The sequence below is a fragment of the Macaca mulatta genome, chromosome 8 (genome assembly GCF_049350105.2).
Source record: "Macaca mulatta isolate MMU2019108-1 chromosome 8, T2T-MMU8v2.0, whole genome shotgun sequence".
NCBI classification, from domain to species: Eukaryota; Metazoa; Chordata; class Mammalia; order Primates; family Cercopithecidae; genus Macaca; species Macaca mulatta.
This window is the reverse complement of record NC_133413.1, coordinates 135,035,390-135,059,746: the sequence shown is the minus strand read 5'-3', so window position 1 is coordinate 135,059,746 and position 24,357 is coordinate 135,035,390. Positions and strand designations below refer to the sequence as shown.

Sequence of the window (24,357 nt, the reverse complement as noted above, 5' to 3'; positions counted from 1 at the left end):
CTGATTTTAGAGAGTTCTGGATTTTAATGCACATGACTTAGACCTTGATTCTATGTCCTGTTATCAAAGATACGTCTATATAGTCATTCAGGTATTTCAAAGAACTTGAAATGCCTTGCTTATTTTTATAGCTGATTAGCTGTAACCATTGAAGAAGTGAGAAAAGATTTAATTATTTTGAAATGAGCTAAAACATGATAGAAGAGATAGTAATATTTCAACACACCACACATCTTTTTTTTTTTTTTATATTAGAACATGCTTTATTGAGGATAAACACTGTTGTTGGCTAAAAGGTACAAAGTTTTGGTTAGGATGAAGAAGTTGTGGAGATCTGTTGTATAGCATGGTGACTATGGTTAATAAGAAGACTTGAAAATCTCTAAGAGATCAGATCTTAAATGTTCTCACCACAAAAAATATCTTAGTCATTTTACAACATATACATGTATCAAAACATAATAAGTATACTGTTAACATATAATAACTTTAATTTCTTAGTTATACCCTTAATAAAACTGAGGGGAAAAAATAAACTTTGATATCTAACAAATTCCACCCAAAAGAATCGTATTTCATAAAAAACTCTAAATCTAGATATATCCAAACATGAATTACTTAGCCTATACATAAGGCATAAATAGTATGAAAATGTACTTTGAAGTAGTTCTTGAAAATGTAGGTAAATTCCTTCTATTTAAAGAGGAATGGCTGCGTGGTGGCTCATGCTTGTAATCCCAGAACTTTGGGAAGCTGAGGCGGGAGGATCACTTGAGCCCAGGAGTTTGAAAGCAGCCTAGTCAACATAGTGAGATGCCAACTCTACAAAAGGAAAATTTAAAAATTAGCTGGGTGTGGTGGCACGTGCCTGTAGTCCCCGCTACTCTGGAGGCTGAGGTGGGAGGACCACTTGAGGCCAGAGTTTGAGCTGCAGTGGGCCATGGTGGAGCCACTGTACTCCAGCGTGGGTGAGAGAGGAAGACTGTCGAGAGAGAGAGAGAGAAGGAGAGATATGTAATGGTGCCGATTTTTTTTTTTTAACCATGAGGAAAATAGCTTTTAGCTGCAGGTTATACAACATGTTTATTTAGTGAAAAATAGGTGATGCAAATTTTCCTTCAAGATATTAAGCAATAGCTTTCTAATGGCTCTGTTCTCTCTGTGAATGGTTTAAAACTCACAAGTATTTTGTCTTTTAAAGCACTTGAGAAATGCTGTTTTCATCACATCCAAATTCTTCTGTCTTCTCAGTAATAGTTTTAAGTTTCTAGGGATCTTGCTATTGCATTTCTTACAAGCTGTCTAAATTATGAAACTATGGATGTAACTTGCTTTGAAAAGTCGGTAGAAGTGTAAGAGATGCCTTATCTAAAGGTAATTTGAGAGGCCCCAAGACTCAATTATTCCTTGTGACCCAGGAAAATATTTTTAGATTTTTTAAAATGAATAAATGACTCTATGGTCATTTATTTACCATTAAATGCTGATGGCAGTTATATTCATTATTACATGTTCTCCCCATTATGAAGTGTTCCATATGTAACAGGCTAAAGATAAGCTGGCACAGCCATTGAGATAAAAGACTAAGGCTTTTAATCCCGTTTATAATCCCAGCATTGATAATATTCTAGTGGGATGGACAGAAGAAAACACAAAGGAATTTGAATCCTGGTTTCCCGAAGGAGCCTAGACAAGTTGAGGTTTCAGCGTGGCCCAGGACTGCCTTTAAAAAATGAGTTGAATACAGTTTTTTAAAACCCTCACTGTCCATTAAGTGTTTTAAAAGTGTCTTTTGTTTTACATACTTTTTTCTAAACAGACATTCACAGTGGAGAGGAGGGGAGAACTACGGCAGGAACAACTAGAATTCATTTGCATGAGCAGCTTCTGAAGGAAGATATCATAGTTTCTTTGAAATCGGGTGAGAGACCTTCTTGCCCTGAAAGAGCAAACATTGTTGCTGTCACCACTTAAGCCGAGGAAGCTGGGCGAGGGTTTTGTCTGTTTGGGAACATGGGCAAATACTTTCACGAAGAGCTTAGAGTACTCAAAATAGTAAGATGCTTATGATCCTTCCTGCTTTCTGGATACTCATGATAAAGAGCTTACGTCAAAGGTTGGAGCTTAAAATTGAAAATCATGCTGAGCGTCAACTGAGAAAATGAGATTTGGGGAAAGTAGTTCAAAGAACAAAACAAAAGAGAGAAAAGCTTGGTAAACTGGTGTGCTTTAAGCTTGTGGAAACACACTGGCATAGCTGTTCTCAGATCAGCGTCCGTTGGGTTCTCGTGGAAGAATAATTTCAGTTTATCCTAAGATTTTTGCCATTGATAGTGATCGTGAAGATGGGACCAGCCACCCTGCATTCATTGGAGCCTTGTATTCTACACATTGAAAATTGTATTTTTTTTAAAAAAAATTGGTGACAAGGTCTTGCTCAAGGCACCTGCGTTGGAGAGAGCAGGTAAATATTTAGACACCAGTACTATTTAGCAAAATTGGAGGCTTAAATGTAATTTCCTTGTTTCTTTCACTTCGTGAAAAAGATTAATTATGTTTATGTGATGCTAAAATTAAATTGTGGTAATATGAAAATCAGACAGCTCAGAACTCAAATGGTGAATGCATCAAGAATCTGTTCTCTAAAATCCGTCGTGGAATGAGCTTGGTGTGAAGAAACTCATTAATTAGAAATTCTTTCTTAGAGAATGAGCATTCTACCATGATCTGCTACTGCCTAGCTGGCAATTGATCTCAGGGACTTTGGAGAACCAAGACTTTTTCATCTGTGGTTGAGATCAAAGAAGACACAGATAAGGTTGCCAAGGAAACCAAAATGCGACAGAATCATTTGCTGCTCGTGCATTTAAATGTGGTTTGAGGTTTGGGAGGCTTTCTTCTTTTTCTTTTGGCGCAAATAATAGTACATGAAAATGAGCAATGCCGATGTGCCCAGATCTTAAAGGAAATGACCACAGGCTTAATGTAACTCAAACCGTGGGCCTGAAGGGAATCATATTCTTTCTTTTCTTTCTGTACTCAAGCATCAGCAATTAATGGCGTGCTTCCAGTTGGCTTCTGGGTTTCTCTTTAGTGTGCTTTGTCCTTCTCCATCACAGATACATACCCACACCCACAAACTTTTTAATAACTTTTTCCTGACTTTAAATAAATTATTTGCACAGAATTTCAAAAACACAAACAATTCTCTGACAACGTATAAAAGTTACCTGTAATTTTGCCATTTGGAAATACTTAATGTAGTATTTTGTTGTACTTCTCCTAATATTTATATAGACACAATGGGTACATACTATTTTAAATATATTTATAACATGATATCCCAAAGTTTTGAGTACAGATTTTCGTGGTTTTTTTGAGACGGAGTTTTGCTCTTTTTGCCCAGACTGGAGTGCAGTGGCACGATCTTGGCTCACCGCATCCTCTGCCTCCTAGGTTCAAGTGATTCTCCTGCCACAGCCTCCCGAGTAGCTGGGACTACAGGCATGCACCACCATGCCTGGCTAATTTTTAAATTTTTGGTAGAGATGGGATTTCTCCATGTTGATCAGGCTGGTTTCGAACTCCTGACCTCAGGTGATCCGCCTGCCTTGGCCTTCCAAAGTGCTGGGATTATAGGCATGAGCCATCGCGCCCGGTCAGATTTTTGTTTTTAAATGATCATATTGTAATCATTTTTCCATGGCTGCAGAAACAACTCCTATGAACACACAACTGTTTATCTGGCCATTTCCCCCACTGTTTTTTTTTTTTTTTGGAGTTGGAGTCTCGCTCTGTCGCCCAGGCTGGAGTGCAGTGGCGCGATCTCGGCTCACTGCAAGCTCTGCCTCCCGGGCTCACCCCATTCTCCTGCTGCCTCAGCCTCCCGAGTAACTGGGACTACAGGCGCCCACCACCATGCCTGGCTAATTTTTTTTTGTATTTTTAGTAGAGACGGGGTTTCACCGTGTTAGCCAGGATGGTCTCGATCTCTTGACCTCGTGATCCGCCCGTCTCGGTCTCCCAGAGTGCTGAGATTATAGGCGTGAGCCACTGCGCCCGGCCAACTGTTGGTTATCTTTTTGTTTGCAGAGTTCCAGTATTCTAAATGATGCCGCGGAAGGCATTCCTGTGCATCTTTTTGCATATCTTATTTCCGTAGGATGGAGTCCTCGTGGGATGGCTGAGTGAGGGCCATAAGCATTTGTAGGCTTCTGTTGTATTGCCAAATGCTTCTTTGGAAGTCTTATTAACACTAGGGGTTACCAATTTTTTTCTCTCTGCCAAATTTTATCGATCAAAGATACTTAGTTTCCCCCCTTAATTATACAGAGAAGAAGAAGAATAGCAGCTACCGTGGATTGAGGACTTATTGTATGTGCTAAGTCTTATTGTTAGTTCTCACAACAGCTGGCGGAAGTAGGTTTCATTGCCCCTGTTTCACAGATGAGAAAACTGAGGCTTAACATCGTGTTTAAGCACCCAGAAGAGCCGGGCGCGGTGGCTCATGCCTGTAATCCCAGCGCTTTGGGAGGCTGAGGCGGGCAGATCACCTGAGGTCAGGAGTTCGAGACCAGACTGATCAGTATGCTGAAACCCCATCTCTACTGAAAATACAAAAATTAGCTAGGCGTGGTGGCATGCACCTGCAATCTCAGCTACTTGGGAGTCTAAGCCAGGAGAATCGCTTGAACCCAGGAGGCAGAGGTCGCAGTGAGCCAAGATCACGCCATTGTGCTCCAGCCTGGGCAACAAGAGTGAAACTCATCTCCAAAAAAAAAAAAAAAAAAAAAAAAAAACCCGGAAGAAACATGGGACTATCTTAAAGACTCATATTTCCACCTTGGGTGGATCACTGTAAATATGTTACTAGCTGAGGAGATGCCTAGAGATCGAATAGTTTTAAAGCCTCCTTAGACTTAAGGTGGGTGATTGGCAGGACGATGGGAGCTAACTGAAACTTCAAAGGGTAGGCTGACTTTGGGCTCCTTCCATTGAAAATGGAGATGTTTTTCTTTCCAGAGTGTAGGGTCCCCTCCCTAGTCTTGGGTGTGTCATCTTAGCATGTGGAGCTTTTGTAAACAGAAAATTTACAGTGAGTGAAAGCTTTATCTGCTGATTGATTCGTTAAATTAAAAAAAGCCTTCCCTTTCTGCCTACTTTCCATTCCTATCACATCCACAATTGAAAGCATGTATTCTGCACCTGCCTCTTTTCAGAGTGTAAATATCTTTCCAGTGAACTGTGCCCGTTATGAAATGCTAAGTACTTGAAACCAAAACCATATGGTGGTTATTCTGGAACTGTTTTCCTTTTAACTTTTTGAGACTTTCTATTTATTGAAAACTAAGGGTAAATGATTTATCTTTTCACTGGATTTGCTGTCTATAAATTTCCCCATGCCTTGAAAAAAAAAAAAATCACATTTATCCTAATGTGTCCTCATTCTTAATAACCACAATTGGCAGGAAGAGGGGAAAAAATATTTATCTGCCAGTGAGCCAGTTTTTCGTTTAACATCTGGGTCTGATACTTTTTAAATTCTCTTCTGTTTGTCTCTTCCTTTTATTCCTACTCTGGTCTCACCATTCTTATTGGTAAAATTAGAATTTGTTTATCTTCAGGTGGGGAACACTCTGACTCCAGCTACAGATACTTGATTCGTTTTAGGGGGGCCAGTTGAGCCAAGCAAGGTACTAAACTGAAGGATTTTTACAGTTCTGACACCAGACCATCTGTCCATCTTTCTGTCCAGCCATCAGAGCTTCTTCACAGCATGTTGCTAGGCACCGTGGGAGAGAGGTACCATGATGAATCAGGCAGAGAGCCCATTTATTGAGTAATTTCTATGTTCCAAGGCCTGGGCTGGGCACTTTCCGTAGGTTCTTATTTAATTCTTGCAGCAACTGCACAAGGAACCTTGTTTTAACTGTGTGTTTCAAACAAAGGAATTGAGGCTCAGGGAGACCCTGGGACTAGAAAAGATTTGTGGTTATTTGAACCCATCTTTATGGTGTCTCAATCCTTTTATTCTTTAACACAGCGCTATTTTCTGATGGGAATGTTGACTGTTTTCCTAAGGTGCTCACAGGTATGTCGGGGTGGAGGGTGCGGAGGGAGCTCTCTTAACCAGCCTGCACTGGGCCTGCTGGCCAGAGTGACTGCAGCCTTCCATTCCCCTGGTCCGTCGGACCCATCAGGGCACTAGGGGCTGTGATTGCTGTCTTCCTTGTCCCGTGCCGTGTCCCCTCCCCTACACAGTAAGCACAGTAAGCTCTGCGCTTACTGGTCGGTTGCGGGTTTTCCCCCAGACTTGTTTTTTTGCCACATGTACTTGTTTTTGTAATTATGTAACCAAAATAGTACATACACAGATGAGATATTAGCGTGAAAAGAGAACTTGTTTTTTTGAAAACTAAGTTATGTGTTTTGGAAAGAGTTGCAAAACAAACTTATAAAGAAATTCCTGTTGTTTTAGGTGTGGTTGAGACAATCAGTATAAATAAAGAGGGGATGGTGTAGTTAAAATCTAGAAGGATTGGGGGTGGGCGTGGTGGCTTATGCCTGTAATCTCAGCACTTTGGGAGGCCCAGGTGGGTGGATCACGAGGTCAAGAGATTGAGACCATCCTGGCCAACATGGTGAAAACCTGTCTCTACTAAAAATACAAAAATTAGCTGGGCGTGGCGGCGGGTGCCTGTAGTCCCATCTACTCGGGAGGCTGAGGCAGGAGAATAGCTTGAATCTGGGAGGTTGAGACTGCAGTGAGCCTAGATTGCGCCACTGCACTCCAGCCTGGGCAACAGAGTGAGACTTTGTCTCAAAAAAAAAAAAAAAATCTAGAAGGACTTTCCCTTTGTAAGTAGTGAAACTCTGCTTGAAGGAACCTGAAGTCTGACATTGCGGGGTGTGCGGATGGGGTGTGGTTGTTGCCAGAAAGACCACAAAACTCCAGTCAGCAGACCCCCGCTCTAAAGAGAAGCCCTTGGCCCTTCACAAGATTGAAGAATGAATGTTTTCTGTTCCAGTAAATTATTTAAGGTGTGTGTGTATAATTTTTGAGTCCTTTCCTACCTTGACTTTTAAAAATAATCCAACAGCCATCACGTCAGAGAAGGCAACTCTTCTATAGAACCAGAGTGATTGCGTTTCTCAGCCTTGGCTCAGTGAAATAACAGAGGGTGGGGAATCAAGAAGGCTGGGTTTGTATCCCAGTTTGACCCACCTGCCAGCTGTGAGGCCTAGGGGAGGCCAGCCATTTGGTTTCCTCCTCTGTAAAATGAGATGGACAGCTGTCCAGCACTGCAACTGGGGAGGATCCAGGGAATAAATGCCTATAGTCTGGATGAAAGCACCTTTCACATAGTAGGTGCTTTTTAAATGTCAGCCGAATGTCCCAAACTGTTTATATTGTTCTGCCTACTTATAATGTTTACCTTATTCACTATTGTGATTATTAGCTATTGGGGCAAGAAAATTGAATAAAAAGGTTAGGCTTTCCAGGTGATGAACATTTAGTCAGTCATAACACTACATAGAAAAGAAATCTGGGGCTGAGCACAGTGGCTCACGCCTGTAATCCCAGCACTTTGGGAGGTCAAAGCAGGCAGATCACCTGAGGTCAGGAGTTCAAAACCAGCCTGGGCAACATGGCAAAACCCTATCTCTACTAAAAATACAAAAAATTAGCTGGGCATAGCGGCACAGCCTGTAATCCCAGCTGCTCCGGAGGCTGAGGCATGAGAATCACTTATACACAGGAGGTGGAGGTTGGAGTGAGCCAAGATAACACCATTGCACTCCAGCCTGAGCAACAGAACGAGACCCTGTCTCAGAAAAAAAAAAAAAAAAAAAAGAAGAAATCTGAGCAAGGTAATACTATCAGAAAGATATAATAGTGTATTTAATAGAATATGTTCTTACAGCACTTTACAGGAACCACTTACATTTTTGTTTTGTTGTAATAATTTTACATCTTCATTAAGGCAACAGTTTTTTTTTTTTTGAGATGGATTCTTGCTCTGTCGTCCAGGCTAGAGTGCAGTGGTGTGATCTCAACTCACTGTAGTCTCTGCCTCCCGGGTTCAAGCGATTCTCCTGCCTCAGCCTCCCGAGTAACTCAGACTACAGGTGTGTGCCACCAAAGCTCGGCTAATTTTTGTATTTTTAGTAGAGATGGGGTTTCACCATGTTGGCCAGGCTGGTCTGGAACTCCTGACCTCAAGTGATCCGCCTGCCTCAGCCTCCCAATGTGCTGGGATTACGGGCGTGAACCACCACCTGGGCCAGGCCGCCAACACCTTTTTAATTTAGCCCCTTGCTATATTCGCATTTGAAAAATAAAATTACTTTTTTGTTGTGACAATGTGTAGTAAATGCTTGCCAGTTCAGCCTTTTGATGAATTCAAATTGGCCCGCCCACTTAGTTAAAATTCTTTACCTCATGGGGATTGTTCTGGATTTCCAAAATGATATTTGTTTGCTTGTAACATGATAGTGATAATTCCTAGTGATTAAGAAAAGCCTCCTCTCTGCTCCTCATTCTTTTGTGGCCTCAGGGCCCTTGTCACCCTCCTGCATCCTGGACAAAGTGGTGGGAAATGCGTCTGTGATGGGTGTTACTCTGAAGACCCCTAGGTTATTAAATGGGAGATATTTCAGCTTCACGCTTGAACGGTGGTAATGAGCTCTGTGGCCCATTTCTGTTCTCCAGGGAGAACTGAGTAGCTCCAAGAATGTGGGGAGAGCAGGTGTCTGCTTATCCCATCACAGAGCCTCCCGTTTCCTGACACTGTACCGAAGGGCACGGATCTCCGCCGGGGAAGGAAATTTGGAAATGGAATGTCTGTGTGTGATCCCCTTCCTGTTTCAGCTGGGACTCTTCTCATTCCCAGCTTATTTTTGGATGATGTGGGCTTCCTTTGAAGCGCCACTTAGCAATATTACTAAACTCTAAGATGGGCCCGGTTTGGGATAGTGGATTTGATCACAGATACTGGTGTGTACCTTCTTAGCTTCGTGGGTTGAAGAGAGAGATGCTTAACAATTGAACTGCAGTTTCCTGACTTTAAGCCTTTTGTAGTTGTGAAATTTGAAATTTCCTTGGATCTCTATGATAAGGTGTGTTACATCTTTGTTAACATCTTTGTTAGATTTATTGTTAAAGGCCACATTCTCCAACTCGTAGGACTACACCATCAGCAAAGTCATTGTCTTCTGCTCTGAAAAGATCCAGGAATAACAGAATTTTATGGGGAGAAAGAGACCCCACAGGGGAAATGTCTCAGGTGATTCTTCTGTACATTACGGTTTGGGAAGTACTACGCTGCTCCCAGCTGGAATTAATCTACTCCCCCCTAAACTGCCAAACCCTGCTTGGCCTCCTTAATTTATCTAACTTGTGTGTAAGTCTTCTATAAGAGGATATGTTCTTTGAGGGCAAGTTCAGCCTGATTTATTTTCATGTTCCCATAGCAACATTTACACCTGGGCTCAGTAAACGTTTGCACGGAATGAATGAATGGGCAAGTGTATACATCCAAAATATAACCACGAAAAGCAGCTGTTTAGCTTGTGGGAGAAGATTACCCCCTCACTTAGACACCCATCGGAAGCGTGCTGCTTTGGGGGGAGAATCTGAGACCCAAATGTGACACATAAATTCCATCCCTTCTAGGGTGTGAACGGAGGAGGTGACCACCTGTTTCCTGTAGGCCCCAGCGTGAAACAGCAGCTGGGCCAAGGCCAAGGCCAAGGTTTTGCAAGTGATCTAACCCCCTCCCTCCTGCTTTCTGCAAGTGTTCAGCGCCCATCTTCCCAATGCCAGATACCCAGCCTACCACCAGCCCGCCCACGTCAGATCCGTGGCTCTGGCTTTCCCTTTCCTGTGGGAGAAGGGCCTTCTGGGGCCGCAGCCCCCACCCCGGGCTGCTCAGGTTTCTCTCCTGTATATTCCTCGCTCTCGATTGGCCATGAGGGTGCATCACTTTTATGTCACCATCCCAAACCTCCTCTGACTCTGTCTCCCTCTCTAGTTACCACTCCATTTTCCTGGTCCCTTTCACTGAATAGGGTTGAATGAATAAATAAGTTCACTCTAAAATCTAGCCGTATTATTTGAACTCTTCATATTGAGGGAGTAGGATGGCTCTAGAAAAGCATGAACCAACATGGATGCTTCAGGATCTGACAGTTCTGGGGCCAGGTGCTTCCTCTGTGGTCTCAGGCAGGGCTGTGTTTCCTTGTCTTTTAGGGTAAATGTCCAACTCCCTAGGTGATCGTGCTGTTAAATAAGGGAACATGTAAGATACAGGGCACACAGCAAAAGATTGAAAATTAATTCCTTCCATAGCCATCTTTATGGATGCCAGAGGAAAATCCCCTCTTAGTTCAGAGTTGAACACTTCTGAATTTAATAAGTAAGACCGGGGAGAGGATAATATCAGCAGAGTCAGTTGCTATTGGCTCCTTGCCCGCAGCAAATGCTGACTGTTGGTTCCTCTGCAGAGGATCTAAGGCCATCGTGCAAGGTCCCGATGGGGCCAAGAAGTCCTTGTGCCGAATGTAAAGTGGTTACCTTTCAAGGACACCCTCTCCAATGGTGATGGGTATTCAGGAACTTTCTGATTGCCCAGGAAGACTTTGAGACTCTTGGTCAGCTGTGGCTCTAAGTGGACAGCTGGGTGCGTTTCCTGAGCAGGAGCATGAGGCCTCAGTGATCATAGATAAATGGACACAGAGGCAGTCAGGCAAATAAACCCACATTTGTCACAGTTGTCAGAATGATCATGTTATGTTATCTGCCTTTTGGAAAATGTTTTGGAGGTAAGCACCCTCAGTTAATGACCCCTGTTTCATTTTCCTAGTATTTAGAGTCTCAAACATATTTAGAAAATAGAGAAAGATAGGCCACCAAACTTTGGCGGGGCACGGTGACTCACGCCTGTAATCCCAGCACTTTGGGAGGCGGAGGCAGGCAGATCACTTGAGGTCATTAGTTCGAGGCCAGCCTGGCCAACATGGTGAAACCCCATCTCGACTAAAAATACAAAAAATGAGCTGAGCGTGGTGGCGCACACGTGTAGTCCGAGCTACTCCAGAGGCCGAGGCAGGAGAATCGCTTGAACCCAGGAGACAGGTTGCAGTGAGCGGAGATTGTGCCACTGCACTCCAGCCTGGGCGACAGAGGGAGACTCCGTCTCAAAGAAGAAAGTGAAAGACAGTAGCTGAGGTTCCAGCACAGGAACACATATCTGAGGCAGGGCTCTGCTCTTTGGACTCTGCACTCCTAGCCTAGGGAGCCTGTTGAATGTACCCTGCACCCTCCACCCTCCAGTGCGAATGAATGTATTGTCTTTCCTGCCTTAGTGTCTTTTAATGTTAGACAGCTGAGTGTTCAAGGCCTTCCTTAAAGACCCGTTCAGGTGCTTGGTGTATGTAACAGGGCAATTTGTTTGGCCTAGATGAGAATATTGAGGCAGGTAGCCTTTCTCGTTGTTTTGTTTAGCAACTAGATGGAAGGCAAGATAGCAATCCAATAAAATTGGGAACCCGGGAGCCATAAAATATAGTTGATTCCATCTAGAAATAGGGCAATTGCATCAGAGAGAATAACAGCTCAGGACACTCACACAACCAGTGATTGAGCTCCCGTTGTCTACTAGATCTTGCAGTGCTATGGACAGTATAAAGATGATTAAGCTACTGTCCTTAGCCTCAAGCAACTTAGCGTGGCAGATGGAAGATAACCTGAAAGCTGCTGATTAGAATAGACTGGACAGTGATAAGGACCTTCTGTGCTCTGGGTGGGGAGGCATGGGAGATCTTACAGGAACAGAGGTGTTCCGGCATTTGCCTGGGATATGTCAAGCATTACAGATATCTCTGTTGACATAGATTTCTCTGCTGAGCTTTGTAGTGAAGAAGTCCTGAGTCTTCTCAGAATTAGATAACCACATCCGTGTTTCTACAACTAACTGTTGCACCTGCTACCTGAAGGATGACCAAACCAGAGCTTCTCTATGTACAGCCTACTGACTCTTTAAGAGTTTATTCTCTAAGGTGATCTAGAGTTTTCTCTGTCATTTGACTCTGTTCTCTGTATTTGTTGCTTCCCTCCTTTTCTCTGAAATGCTATTCCTTTACCTTCTCTTACCTTTTTAAACCCTAAAAGCAAGAAAGAACTTTACTTATAGGAAGAAAGAGCTAGAGGAAGGAAGTGATGTTTGGAGGGTAAATAAATGGAAGTTTGAGCAGCTTTAATGTTCCAGCCTTTGAGCTAGGCATTCAGCATTAACTCTTACAAAAACCTGGGGAGAATAGATGGTCATTTCTTTTTGTAAATAAGAACAGAGAATCAGAGGACAGTTCATTGTTTTGTACAAAACGAAAAGTGCATTAAGACTAGTAATTTTCTAAAAAATCATTTGCTGTCTTTTAAACTCACAGCATAGAATGGCACTTCCCAAACTCCGATGTGCATGGAAGTTGCTTGGGATCCTGTCGAATATAGGTTCTGATTCAGCAAGTCCAGCACAGATGGGTCCCCAGGACACTGCGTTTCTGTCACGCTCCCAGGTGATTGCGCTGCTGCTGATTCAGGGAGCGCACTTTGAATACCAAGGGCATGGAATGTGCATTTGCTAGCATTTTTTTTTTTTTGAAGCTACAAGAGGGAAAAAAAATTTAGATCAAGGAAACCAGAAGGTTTCTGACTATAGTCAGCCCATCACAAAAATGAGATGAGTATTTCCCCGTTGTCATAACCGCTTAGGTGAGGAGTGTATCCTTGGTGACAGACCAAGATCGAATCATTTTTACAAATATTTATGCAGTGTGGTTTGAGAGGATGAAGAAGAAAAGCATGTGGAGACATAGGGGAAATTGGGACTTTTTATATCTCTCATTTAAATAATGACTTGTTGGCTGGGCAGCTCATGCCCATAATCCCAGCACTTTGAAAGGCCGAGGCAGGAGGATCACTTGAGTGGGAGGAGTTTGAGACCGGCCTGAGCAATGTGGTGAAATGTCATTTCTACAGAAAAACTACCAAAAAAAAAAAAAACAAAAACCTAGCTAGGCATGATGGTGTGCACCTGTAGTCCCAGCTACTTGCGAGGTTCAGGTGGGAGGATTTCTTGAGCGAGCCCAGGAGGTTGTGGCTGCAGTGAGAGCCATGATTGCATCACTGCCCTCCAGCCGGGGCAATAGAGTGAGACCCTGTCTCAAAAAAAAAAAAAATAAATAAATAAATAAGGACTGGTCTATATTTTATCCTTCTTACTGGTCTCAAAGGAAGCCACCTTGAGTGGGTCATTGTTGTTTGACATTTTGATGAATGTATACTTTGGTACATAAATTTTGAACCAGACCATGTCTTGAAGTGTGAGAGAAATAATTGTATGAATTGCCTTTAGAGGCTAATTCTACCTATTCTCAGTGTGGCCGTTACTCAGACCTGTTGGGAAAGCACTTCTAGAACCACCGTCAGAAATGTAGGCAATATTCGGATCAACAAACATTATTTTAAAAGGCATTGAATATCATAGAGTTTTGTTTTGTTTTTGACACCAGATCTCATTCTGTCACCCAGGCTGGAATGTGCAGTGGTGTGATCTCAGCTCACTGCAACCTCCGCCTCCTGGGTTCAAGTGATTCTCCTCCCCAACTGGGATTATAGGTGCGTGCCACCACACCCAGATAACTTTGTATTTTTAGTAGTGATGGGTTTCACCATGCTGGCCAGGCTGGTCTTGAACTCCTGACCTCAGGTGTCCCATCTGCCTCGGCCTCCCAAGGTGTGGGGATTACAAGTTTAAGCCACCATGCCTGGCCTATGATAGGTTTTCACCTACTCAGAGTGGACTTAATTTTTCCTTTTAGGAATAAGAGTCAGAGCCAAGTCCTAAGACCAAGGCGAGTGACAAAGCCGTTCAACACTGTATGTGATCAGGAGAGTTTGTGAAGGACAAGGACTCCTTTTATTGAATCACTTAGAAATCTAATTCCGAATGCTGTTCTTAAAGATGAGTTCCCAAGAGGTCTGGACCAATCATAGAATTATTGACGCCTTTGATGCCTAAAATGACAACAACCCTTTGGCTGGAGAAATTTCCAGGTTGTGCCAAAATCCATCTTTAAATTATTTTAAATTTTATAATTTTAATTTCTTATGTAGATGGGGTCTCACTGTGTTGTCCAGGCTGGTCTTGAACTCCTGGCCTCAAGTATTCCTCCTGCTTTGGCCTCCCAAAACACTGGAATTGTAGGTGTGAGCTCCCATGCCCAGCACCATCTTATTTTTTACCGACCTTAGGTATGATATGTATGGGTTAATGAAAGGCAGGATTGAGGCCGGGTGTGGTGGCTCATGCCTGTAATCCCAGCACTTTGGGAGGCCAAGGCGGGTAGATCACCTGAGGTCAGGAGTTCAAGACCAGCGTGGTTAACATGGCAAAACCCCATCTCTATCAAAAATACAAAAATTAGCCGGATGCAGTAGCATACACCTGTAGTCCCAGCTACTTGGGAGGCTGAGGCAGGAGAATCGCTTGAACTCAGGAGGCAGAGGTTGCAGTGAGCTGAGATCATGCAACCGCACTCCAGCCTGGGCAACAGAGCAAGACTCCATCTCAAAAAAACAAAACAAAACAAAAACAAAAAAAAAACAAAACCTGATTCCGAATGCTGTTCTTTTTTTTTTTTTTTTTTTTTTTGAGACGGAGTCTTGCTCTGTCACCCAGGCTGGAGTTCAGTGGCCGGATCTCAGCTCACTGCAAGCTCCTCCTCTCGGGTTCACGCCATTCTCCTGCCTCAGCCTCCCAAGTAGCTGGGACTACAGGCACCCGCCACTTTGCCCCGCTAGTTTTTTGTATTTTTTAGTAGAGACGGGGTTTCACCGTGTTAGCCAGGATGGTCTCGATCTCCTGACCTCGTGATCCGCCCGTCTTGGCCTCCCAAAGTGCTGGGATTACAGGCTTGAGCCACCGCGCCCGGCCCCGAATGCTGTTCTTAAAGATGAGTTCCCAAAAGGTTTTTACCAACAAGACAATGATTGAGGGCTTTGATGCCTGAGATGACAACAACCCTTTGGCTGGAGAAATTTCCAGGTTACAGCAAAATCCATCTTTAAATTTTTTTTTTAATTTTTAAATTGTAATTTCTTGTAGAGATGGGGTCTTACTATATTGCCCAGGCTGGTCTCAAGCTCCTGGCCTCAAGTATTTCTCCTGCTTTGGCCTCCCAAAGCACTGGAATTACAGGTGTGAGCCACCACGCCCAGCCCCATCTTATTTTTTGGTGACCTTTTGTATGGTATATATGTGTTAATAAAAGGCAGGATTGAGAAACTTGTTCCTTACCTTTTTTTTTTTTTTCTTGAGATAGTCTCACTCTGCTTCCTAGGCTAGAGTGCAGTGGGTATGGTCATAGTTCACTGCAACCTGGAACTCCTAAGCTCAAGGGATCCTCCTGCCTCAGCCTCCCAAGTAGCTGGGACTGCAGGCATGCACCACCACACCTGTCTAATTTTTTTAACGTTTTTGCAGGGATGGAGTCTTGCTGTGTTGTCCAGGCTGGTCTCAAACTGCTGGGCTCAGGTGATTCTCCTGCCTCGGCCTCCCAAAGTGTTGGGCTTATAGGAATGAGCCACTGCACCTGGATGCTCCTTAACTTTTCTCCTCTTTCTCTTTGCTTTCTGTTAAAAACCAAATGACACAACCACCATCAGCAGCAGCAGGCCCAAAGCTCAGATCTGTTATTCTAGTAGCTGCAGTGGAAGAGCAGAGTGAGTGGACAGGCAATGGGGGAAACCTGAGCTTTGCTGCCCCTGCCTTTGGAGGGCCGTGGGTGTGATTCTGTAAGCAGTGGAGAGCCACCCAAGGCACAATGGGATCAGACCCGCTGTAGGAGGTTGGCTAAGCAGTGGTGCTGAAAGTGGTTTGAGTTGGAGAGACAGAGAAGCTGGCAGGCCCGAGGGCTTTCATAGTCAGAACCTGAATGGTGGCTTTGGGAGTGAAGTGAGTGGACTGTGGTGGGGGTCAGAGAAATTTTAGTGCCAGAGATGCTCAGACTCAGGATGAGATGAGGGGCAGGGAGGCATTGACCAGGAGTTAAGGCCTGGTTGCATGGTGAGGTCACCAGCAAAGCCTGGGAGCATGGAGGAAAAGAAGAGTCCTGAGGAGGCAGTGGCCTGCAGGCCAGGACGGGGTCTGAGCTGTGCAGTGGTGTTGGGACTGTTGTGTAGAGCTTGCCTTTTCCTAGCATGTGGACGTGCTCTTTAGGGTCCAGAAGGGCTCACATCTTGTGAAATCAGGTTGCTGTGTTTGCTGGCTCTGGAAGTAAAGGGCATTTTGTGTCATTAGGAAGATTGGTGGGTCAAGGTAGTGACCTTTGTCTGTGCTGTCCTCGGGAGCACCCAGCTGTGGCAGCGTGCCTGGAATCCCAGTCCAGGAGACTTGGCCTGTCCCCTGCCCCGCCTTCTCAAAGCTGCTTATTCCTTACTCTCTGCCTTTGACCTCTGTGCCGCATGTGTGTTTCAGGCTCAAGGGTGAAGCCTCGGGCTGCAGGCCAGTGAAATGTCCAAGTGCTCCCAGTCCTCCTTATTTTCCCTGTCTTATACACGTGTATCTTTGGCTCCAGGTGTAGCTGGTAACTTTTTATCTCAGTGATGATGCTGCCTTAACATGTTTATTTAAGAACATGCTGGAAAAAAAAAAAAGAAAGAAAAAAAAAGAACATGCTGGTAGGTGGCACAGCGTTGCAATATACCAAGCAGGTTCTAGAACACCATGGCCAAAGGCCTCCAAAGGTTTCCATAATGATGAGAAGTAATGAGAGGCAGAATCTGGTAACTTGGGTTCTAAGCTTTATGTGTTGATAGCAGAGCCAGCTGCCCATTTTTTCGTGTGTGTCACATTTTGTGCTAAAGTGCTTTATTTGCATTATTTTAATTTCCTCTTGAAACCACCTTGTACGCAGGTACTGCTCTACCAGCGAGACAGTGGAGGCGGGTTGGGGCTACGTAGCTCAATGTAGGTCACATAGAAAGTGAGTAGTGTGGCTGGGGCTGGTACCCAGATGGTTCTGACTCCAAAGCCTGTGCTGTAGACCAGTGCTTCTCAGACTGTCCAGCGCCTGCGAACAGCCTGGAGCCTTGTTAAAAATGTGGGCGGCGATGCAGTGGGTCAGGCAGTGTTGGGGCTCCACGATCTTGCTGCTGGCCCATGGGCCCCCTGAGTCACAAGTGGCCATTTTCATCCTCTTCTTCCTCCCAGCCTTTCTCCACCTCCTCTTTCAGGTCCTCCCCTCTGCTCATGCTCCCACCCCACACCCACCTTTCCTCCCGTGTGGCTGGCCCCACCTTTCCTCCCAGCTCAGGTAGCCCAGGCTGCTTGCCTGTTGTTGACTCTGTTGATGGGTGGCTTGCCAAAAGATGTGGTGGCCCCCATTCAGCCCAGGGGCATGGGGTGGGCTTAGACTGGAGCCTTTTAGGGTCCACAACCTCTTTGGGCTCAGGGAGGAAATAGGTCACTTCTGAAGGTGACCTCTTCCAGGGCAGGTGGAGGGAAGTTTACTCTCCCTGGTCATTTTATTAAATGTAAATGCCTTTGGTCTAAAAGTTTTAAGCAATTTTAAAGATGAATTATATTCCATGGAACAGATGAAGTATTTCAAGGAAGCCTCAGACAGGATTAAGCAAGCAGGGCTGACGCAGTTGGCTTGGCCTTGCCACATCTGTCCTCAGCGACTCAATTCTTTAAAGGGTGATGAGTCAACAGCCACCGGGCAGTAGTTCTGTTTGAGAACGCACGGTGTGTGTAATATGTTTTTAAAAGATGACAGTTAAAATGATAAAGATTAATTATTTGGATGATTCACTTTGGAAAGGCCCCTGGTTCTTCCCAGATGGAGGGGGGCGGCCTTGTGGTATGGCGTCTGGGAGAGAGACCCCTCGCCTCAGGCAGGCTGTGGCCTCTGTGTGTTACCATGGAAACAATACCTGTCCAACCTCCAGCAGGATAGGAGGCCACTTAACATTGGAGGCACTTGGCTGTCTCACCAACCAGGATGTGGGAACTCATGTTTCGGGTCTGTTTTAGGGAGGAGTCAAACCTTGGGCTTCAGAGTTAGGTACCCCTAGAGCTAAGTATCCAGCTCCAGAATTTCTTTCTTTCTTTTTCTTTTTTTTTTGAGACGGAGTCTCGCTCAGTCTCCCAGGCTGGAGCGCAGTGGTGTGATCTCGGCTCACTGTAAGCTCCGCCTCCAGGTTAACGCCATTCTCCTGCCTCAGCCTCCCGAGTAGCTGGGATTACAGGTGCCCACCACCACACCCGGCTAATTTTTTGTGTTTTTTTTAGTAGAGACTGGGTTTCACCATGTTAACCAGGATGGTCTCGATCTCCTGACCTCGTGATCTGCCCGCCTCGGCCTCCCAAAGTGCTGGGATTACAGGCATGAGCCACCGCGCCCGGCCACCCAGCTCCAGAATTTCTTAGCTGTGTAACTTTAAGTAGCTTAACCTCCTTTATTCGAGCCTTAGTTTTCTTATCTATAAAATGGGGGTAATGATAGTGCTTATGCACAGGGCTTTGGAAAGAATGAAAATGAATGAATGATTGTGTACACAGAGCTTAGACCTAGGCCTGGCTGGTGAGTGCCCAGCACTTGTGAGCTCTCATGATTAGCGCATTTCCCTCCTGCCCCAAGGACCCTCTTGGGAAATAAAAGCTCCCTGAAGATAGTTTGGGATCATGTAAAATCCGTGTGTGTTACTTTCAGGGTCTGCTGTGGTGTAATGGAAGAAGTGCAGACTTTGGAGCTAGACACCACCTGGCACCTTTGAGTCCTAGGTCTACCCACCTATGGCAGGTTTCTCCTAGCCTCAGTTTCCCCATCTTTAAAATGAGGATGGGCAATGAAAGAATTGCCTCAGAGGGTTGTTGCAAGGATTAGATGAAATTATACAAAGTACTTACTGCAGTTTCTGGCTCACTGTAGGCACTTAATCCATGAAAGTTATTATTTAGCTGACAAAATGCCTATAATTAGATGTTAGGGAAATTGCTGTCATCAATGGGGAAAGTTCCCCAATGGAGTTGGAACTGTTGACTTTGGTATCCTGGCTTCTCCAAGTCCTGCCATCGTTTTCTTCCTGCCCCTTCCCAGAGCACCTGCCGTGGGGGCTGGTGGGAGCTCCAGGTTCTACAGCTGAGCCATGGGGAGCAGGAGATAGAACCTTCCTGCTAATAAGGATCATAAATGCCAGCCCCAGGCTGGGCAGGCATCCTGCTGCCGGTTCATATCACTGGATTTAGCATCCTGGGGCGGTGGTTTAATTGGAAGGGATAATTGGTGCCGTGTCCTGGGGAGTACAACCTGGGAGTTGGATGACAAGATGACACGGCTGATGTCTTGGAGCTCAGACTCACAGCCTGGGACGGGAAGCACCCTCTCTCAGCAAACTTTTGGTTTCTGTTTGTATTAGTGACCTGCTCTGTACTTTTCATCTCTGCTAGTTTGTTGTTGTTGTTGTTGTTGTTGTTGTTGTTGTTTTTGAGGCAGGGTCTCCCTCTGTCGCCCAGGCTGGAGTGCAACGGCACGATCTCAGCTCACTGCAACCTCCACCTCCCGGGTTCAAGCGATTCTCCTGCCTCAGCCATCTGAGTAGCTGGGATTACAGGCACATGCCACCATGCCTGGCGAATTTTTGTATTTGTAGTAGAGATGGGGTTTCACCTTGTTGGCCAGGCTGGTCTCTAACTCCTGACCTCGAGTAATCTGCCCACCTCGGCCTCCCAAAGTGTTGGGATTACAGGTGTGAGCCACCATGACCAGTCACTGCTAGTTTTCTCTCTGTGAGAGTTTTTATGGGGAATAGCAATGCCACAGTTTTCTTTCTAAAGCGCAGTTCACGCTGTCTCCCTCTGTTTCTCTCCCGGACTCCCTATGGCCTGTGGAAGCTCAGGCTGACCTCTAAGGCCTTTCACCCTCCTACCTGAGCTTCCTCTTCTTACATTACTCCTTCAGTGATCTCTGGGGGACCCTCCGCCACCCCCGGCCATCTCCCAGGGCTGCCTAGTCTCTGATGCCATCATGTCTGCTCCATGAATTCTTCGTGACACCCTCCTCTACTTTCCTGGTCTTATATTGTCTCTGTCTCCTTGGCTGTGGCCCAGTGCTCTGGAGGAAGAGTTGAGAACAAGGGATTTGAAATCTGATGGCCTTAGTTTGAATCCTGTCCTCAGCATATCTTCCCTTTGTGACCATGGATCAGCAACTTAACCTACGTGAGCCTTGGTCCCCTCCTTTATAGGACACAGATGCCTTCCTTGAGGGTTGTGGAGAAGGTGGAATGTTGAATGGCTAATGCATGAAGTGGCGCTCAGTCAGTGTGAGCTAATGTAACGATGATGCCCCAGGTTCTCACTGATAGCCAGCCCTCATCTTTTGAGTACCGACTTCATAACTTAATTGAACTAGGTTTTTAAGTACTGTAAGATGATTCCAGATTTTTAGATAGCTCAGAGGGCCATGGAGACACCAGGGTCAGAGGCCAAAGGTACCAGGTTCCAGGGGAGGATAAGCACAGCCTTACTTTCTCTTTTGAGACCCTGGTGGCAGCCTTGGAAGGTTTTTTTCGGTGCACACTTTGGTGTGAGCCACACAGCTGCTGCCTGGTAAAATAGGGATGTGCACAGGACTCGAGGAATGAGGCAATGTTGCGTGACAGGTTCATGTCCAACCCCTGTGTGCAGGCTGGGCGGGGGCTGGGTGCAGGCTGGGCGGGGGCTGGGTGCAGGCTGGGCGGGGGCTGGGTGCAGGCTGGGCGGGGGCTGGGTGCAGGCTGCTGACTCACCAGCTACAGTGACCAGGACCTGCCTTGGGAGACCTTTCCTCGTGCTGGGGCAGCATGTGTCAGACTCTGTGACCGTCACTATGGAGACGTGATGCTTGTTGCCTTTTCCTCTTGTCTGTTGCAGTAGAGGCTGGAGTGATGCCCATGGGAAGAAACCTGGAACCCAGAGTCCCAGACAGAACTTGTAGAGGCCTGCTGATCTGTCCTCACTGCACCATAATCATTTCTAACCACCCTACTCCCGTGACGGGGCGTACCTCATTATCTCCTCCCAAGGGCAGGTTGAGTGCCTCCCCATAAACCGCCTTGTGGAATGGAACCTCACCAGATCCTCATCCCACACTCTGCCCACCCTCCAGCCCAGTGGATAAGATTGCTAATTTCTGGATTTAATGTTTCTCAGAATCCTTTTGACCAGACCTACTTTGACTATAGGATCATGTTTGGTTTTTTAATTTTTATTTTGAAGCATGGGTCTCTCTAGGTTACCCAGGCTGGTCTTGAACTCCTGGGCTCAAGCTATCCTCCTGCCTCAGCCTCCCGAGTAGCTGAGCTGACAGGTGCGTACAACCATGCCTGACTTATAGGATCATTTTTTAGCTTAAGCGTCCTGGCAGAAAAGCTGGTGGTGGGCTGGCCCAGGCCAGTGCTTTGTGTGTAGAATGTTCCTAAGAAAAGAACTGGCAAAACACTAGAATGGCTCAATGTGGTGAGAAATAATGCCACTCCTGGAAGACCTGCATACCTGCAACTTCCTGTCCCATAGCCCTTCGTATTCACTGTGGTGGTGACTTGGTCTTGTCCTTTCATTTATCCTCATTGTGACCATCCTTTTCAACATAGTGCCGTGGTTAAAAGACCTGGCCCTAGAGTTCTATTTGGGTTTGATCTGTAGCCTCTCCCTTTCAGTCTTCGCCAGACTCTGCACAGTTTACTGCTGCGTATAGTAGGTGTTCATTATGCTTAAGCTAAAGTCACAGCCTACAGAAAATTTGACCCTGGAGCCAACTGAGAGGTGAGGGAGAGAGGCAGTGGGGACATTGCATGGATACAATCCTGATGTCTGGATTTGTGGGATGAAAACAGTGTTGTGGATGAGGGTTTGCTCATGAAAATGGATGTGTGGCCTTCCTGTCTTGCAGCAGTGCCTGGGAGTCTGTTCATCATGAAATAAAAGGAACTAGATGCATTTAAAGAAGGCACATAGCTACACTTGCAGCTGGAACATTTAAGCCTCTTTCACAACAGTTCTCAAAGCTGCAGTTTTTGTGTGTGGGGTCGGGGGGAGTGCCTTAACTGGCCTTCTCTCTCAGAGCCAAGACTTGGCTGCTTCTGGGGTAGAGTTGCCTCGCCAGCAGATGGTGTATACCAGCTGAACTTCGCCGTGAAAGCCGCCTGTGTTGGAGAACTGAACGTCTGTGTCCGAAAATGCTGGTCTGTCTAAAGTTTCAGCATTTGCGATCCTTAAGTTCTCAACCATGCACTCATTTCTCTGGACTGTCATTCTGCCTTCACGAATGAGCCAGAATTACTTCGATAGGTACAATGCCTAGATTAGAAGGATTCAGCTGCTTGCCAAGAAACCCTTGCTCACGTGGAGGGCTTTATATTTTATATATTCCCCTGCCATGTTTTCGATGATCCTTAGAAGAATCTTCCAAAGCAGGTACAGAGCTCCATGTTACAGATGAGCCCACTAAGGCTCAGACAGATCAGGTGTCCTTTCCAGGGTCATGTAACTAAAGAGAGGCAGAGACAGGACGCGAATCTGATCCTGACAGATGAGGATGACAATCATTTGCACAATGCCTTCTCATTCAGTCTCCTTTCTGGCTCCCAAGCCCAGAACCCTGCCCAGAAAACCATTTCTCTGAAAAGAGAAGATTTGCATTTTTGGATCTGAAATCCACACACCCAGGCCTGACAGATTTGGGGCACGTGCTATTACAGCCACTGAGGTCTGTGGCTGGGGAAATATGGGCATGTCATCTAGAGCGTTTATCTATGAAACAAGGACAATGAGTGTCAGGAAAGTTCCAGGCATTTGCCAGACATCTGCCATTTTCATGTGGAGGGTAACAAACAGCTTTGTGTGCAGACCTCATTCATTCCTGTGCCCACACCTCCCCGCTCTGGGCAAATCCACCTCTTTGAGTCAGCTTCGGTTTCCCATTTCCAGCCGTCTGGTGATTGGTCTCCATTGATCTGAACAGCATTTATTTCAGCGCCATCAACGTGGCTGGCATGGTGCAGGGATATTTGGCCTTGCCCCTGGCGCCTGAGACTCAGCCAAACCAAACTGCCTTCTCCTGATTTCCCTATTTGTTGGTGGGACTCCCAGGTGGAGGTACGTGGGCTTCCAAGTGTCAGACTGCACTGGGATCCTCAGCCCTGCCTCTGTCACTGCTCTCCAGCTACCAGGCTGAATAGACACTGCCCCTGTGGTTCCCCTGTACTCATCCCTTTCTTTTCTTTTTCCCTGTCATGTCGTCAGCCTGAGTCTAGGCTGCTTTTGGTCACCAGTTCTCTGAATGTCTGGTCCATGCCCCCCAGTTTCTCTTTTTACAAGCTGGGCTGAGGATCTTCTGAAAATGTCCCCTCCCTGCTCAGAAAGCGGGTGCGCTCTTGCTGTCTGAACACGGAGCCATTTGGCTTAGAGCTCTCTGATACTGCAAAAATAATAAATCGTGGGCTTACTGCTTTCTCCCCCAGACTTTCTCCCCCACTCATTGAGGACAGGGGCTGTCATCTTCTTCTTCTGTCCTATATGAGTCTTCGCACAGTGACAAGTCTTTTCAAATATGAGCATGAGTGAAATGGGGGTTGAAAGTAAGTCTCTCTCCTTTGCTTTAAGCTGGTGTAACAGCACCCATCAGTTCACCCACAGGAAGCAATGGTTGAAACCTTCGATGCACTGACAAGAGAGGAGGCAGTTTCCTTACCTTCCCAAGGAAAGGCAAGATGGCAATGAGTTTTAGAAGGTGCTTAGTGTGGGCCCTAAAGGTGGCTTCCGCCTATAATCCCAGCACTTTGGGAGGCCATCGTAGGCGGATCACCTGAGGTCAGGAGTTTGAGACCAGCCTGGCTAACATAGTGAAACCCTGTCTCTACTAAAAGTATAAAAATTAACTGGGCGTAGTGGTGTGGGCCTGTAGTCCCAGGTACCCAGGAGGCTGAGGCAGGAGAATCGCTTGAACCCAGGAGGCAGAGGTTGCAGTGAGCTGAGATCACGCCACTGCACACTCGCAGCCTGGGCGACAGCGCAAGACCCTGTCTCAAACAAACAAACAAATAAAACAGAAGATGCTTCAGTGTTTCAGGTGCTCTCTTTTTTTTTTTTTTTTAGGCCAAATGCTTAAATTGGACAGTTAATTTTATACATTTCACTCTTTTGGGTCAATTTGTGAAGTCAGCAAGTGTTTATTGGACAGATGAGTTAGTTGTTTGGGGGAAGGGTCAGGGCACCAAACTCTTTTGGGTGTCGGATTTGGTTATGTTAGGTA

General features: G+C 45.7%; 1 protein-coding gene across 9 annotated transcripts in view; it reads left to right on the top strand.

Moving 5' to 3' along the window:
- Positions 1-24,357, top strand: part of MTSS1 (MTSS I-BAR domain containing 1) — a 183,633-nt gene that overhangs the window by 86,406 nt on the left and 72,870 nt on the right. The window contains exon 1 of one of the 9 annotated variants that reach the window (XM_077944014.1): positions 999-2,464. The exons of 6 other annotated variants lie outside the window; for them this stretch is intronic. The gene's annotated coding sequence lies outside the window, so the exon portion shown is untranslated. Of the gene's footprint in view, positions 1-998; positions 2,465-24,357 lie in introns of those variants that run through there. 2 more of the 9 variants (XM_077944015.1, XM_077944016.1) reach the window with 2 other exon arrangements.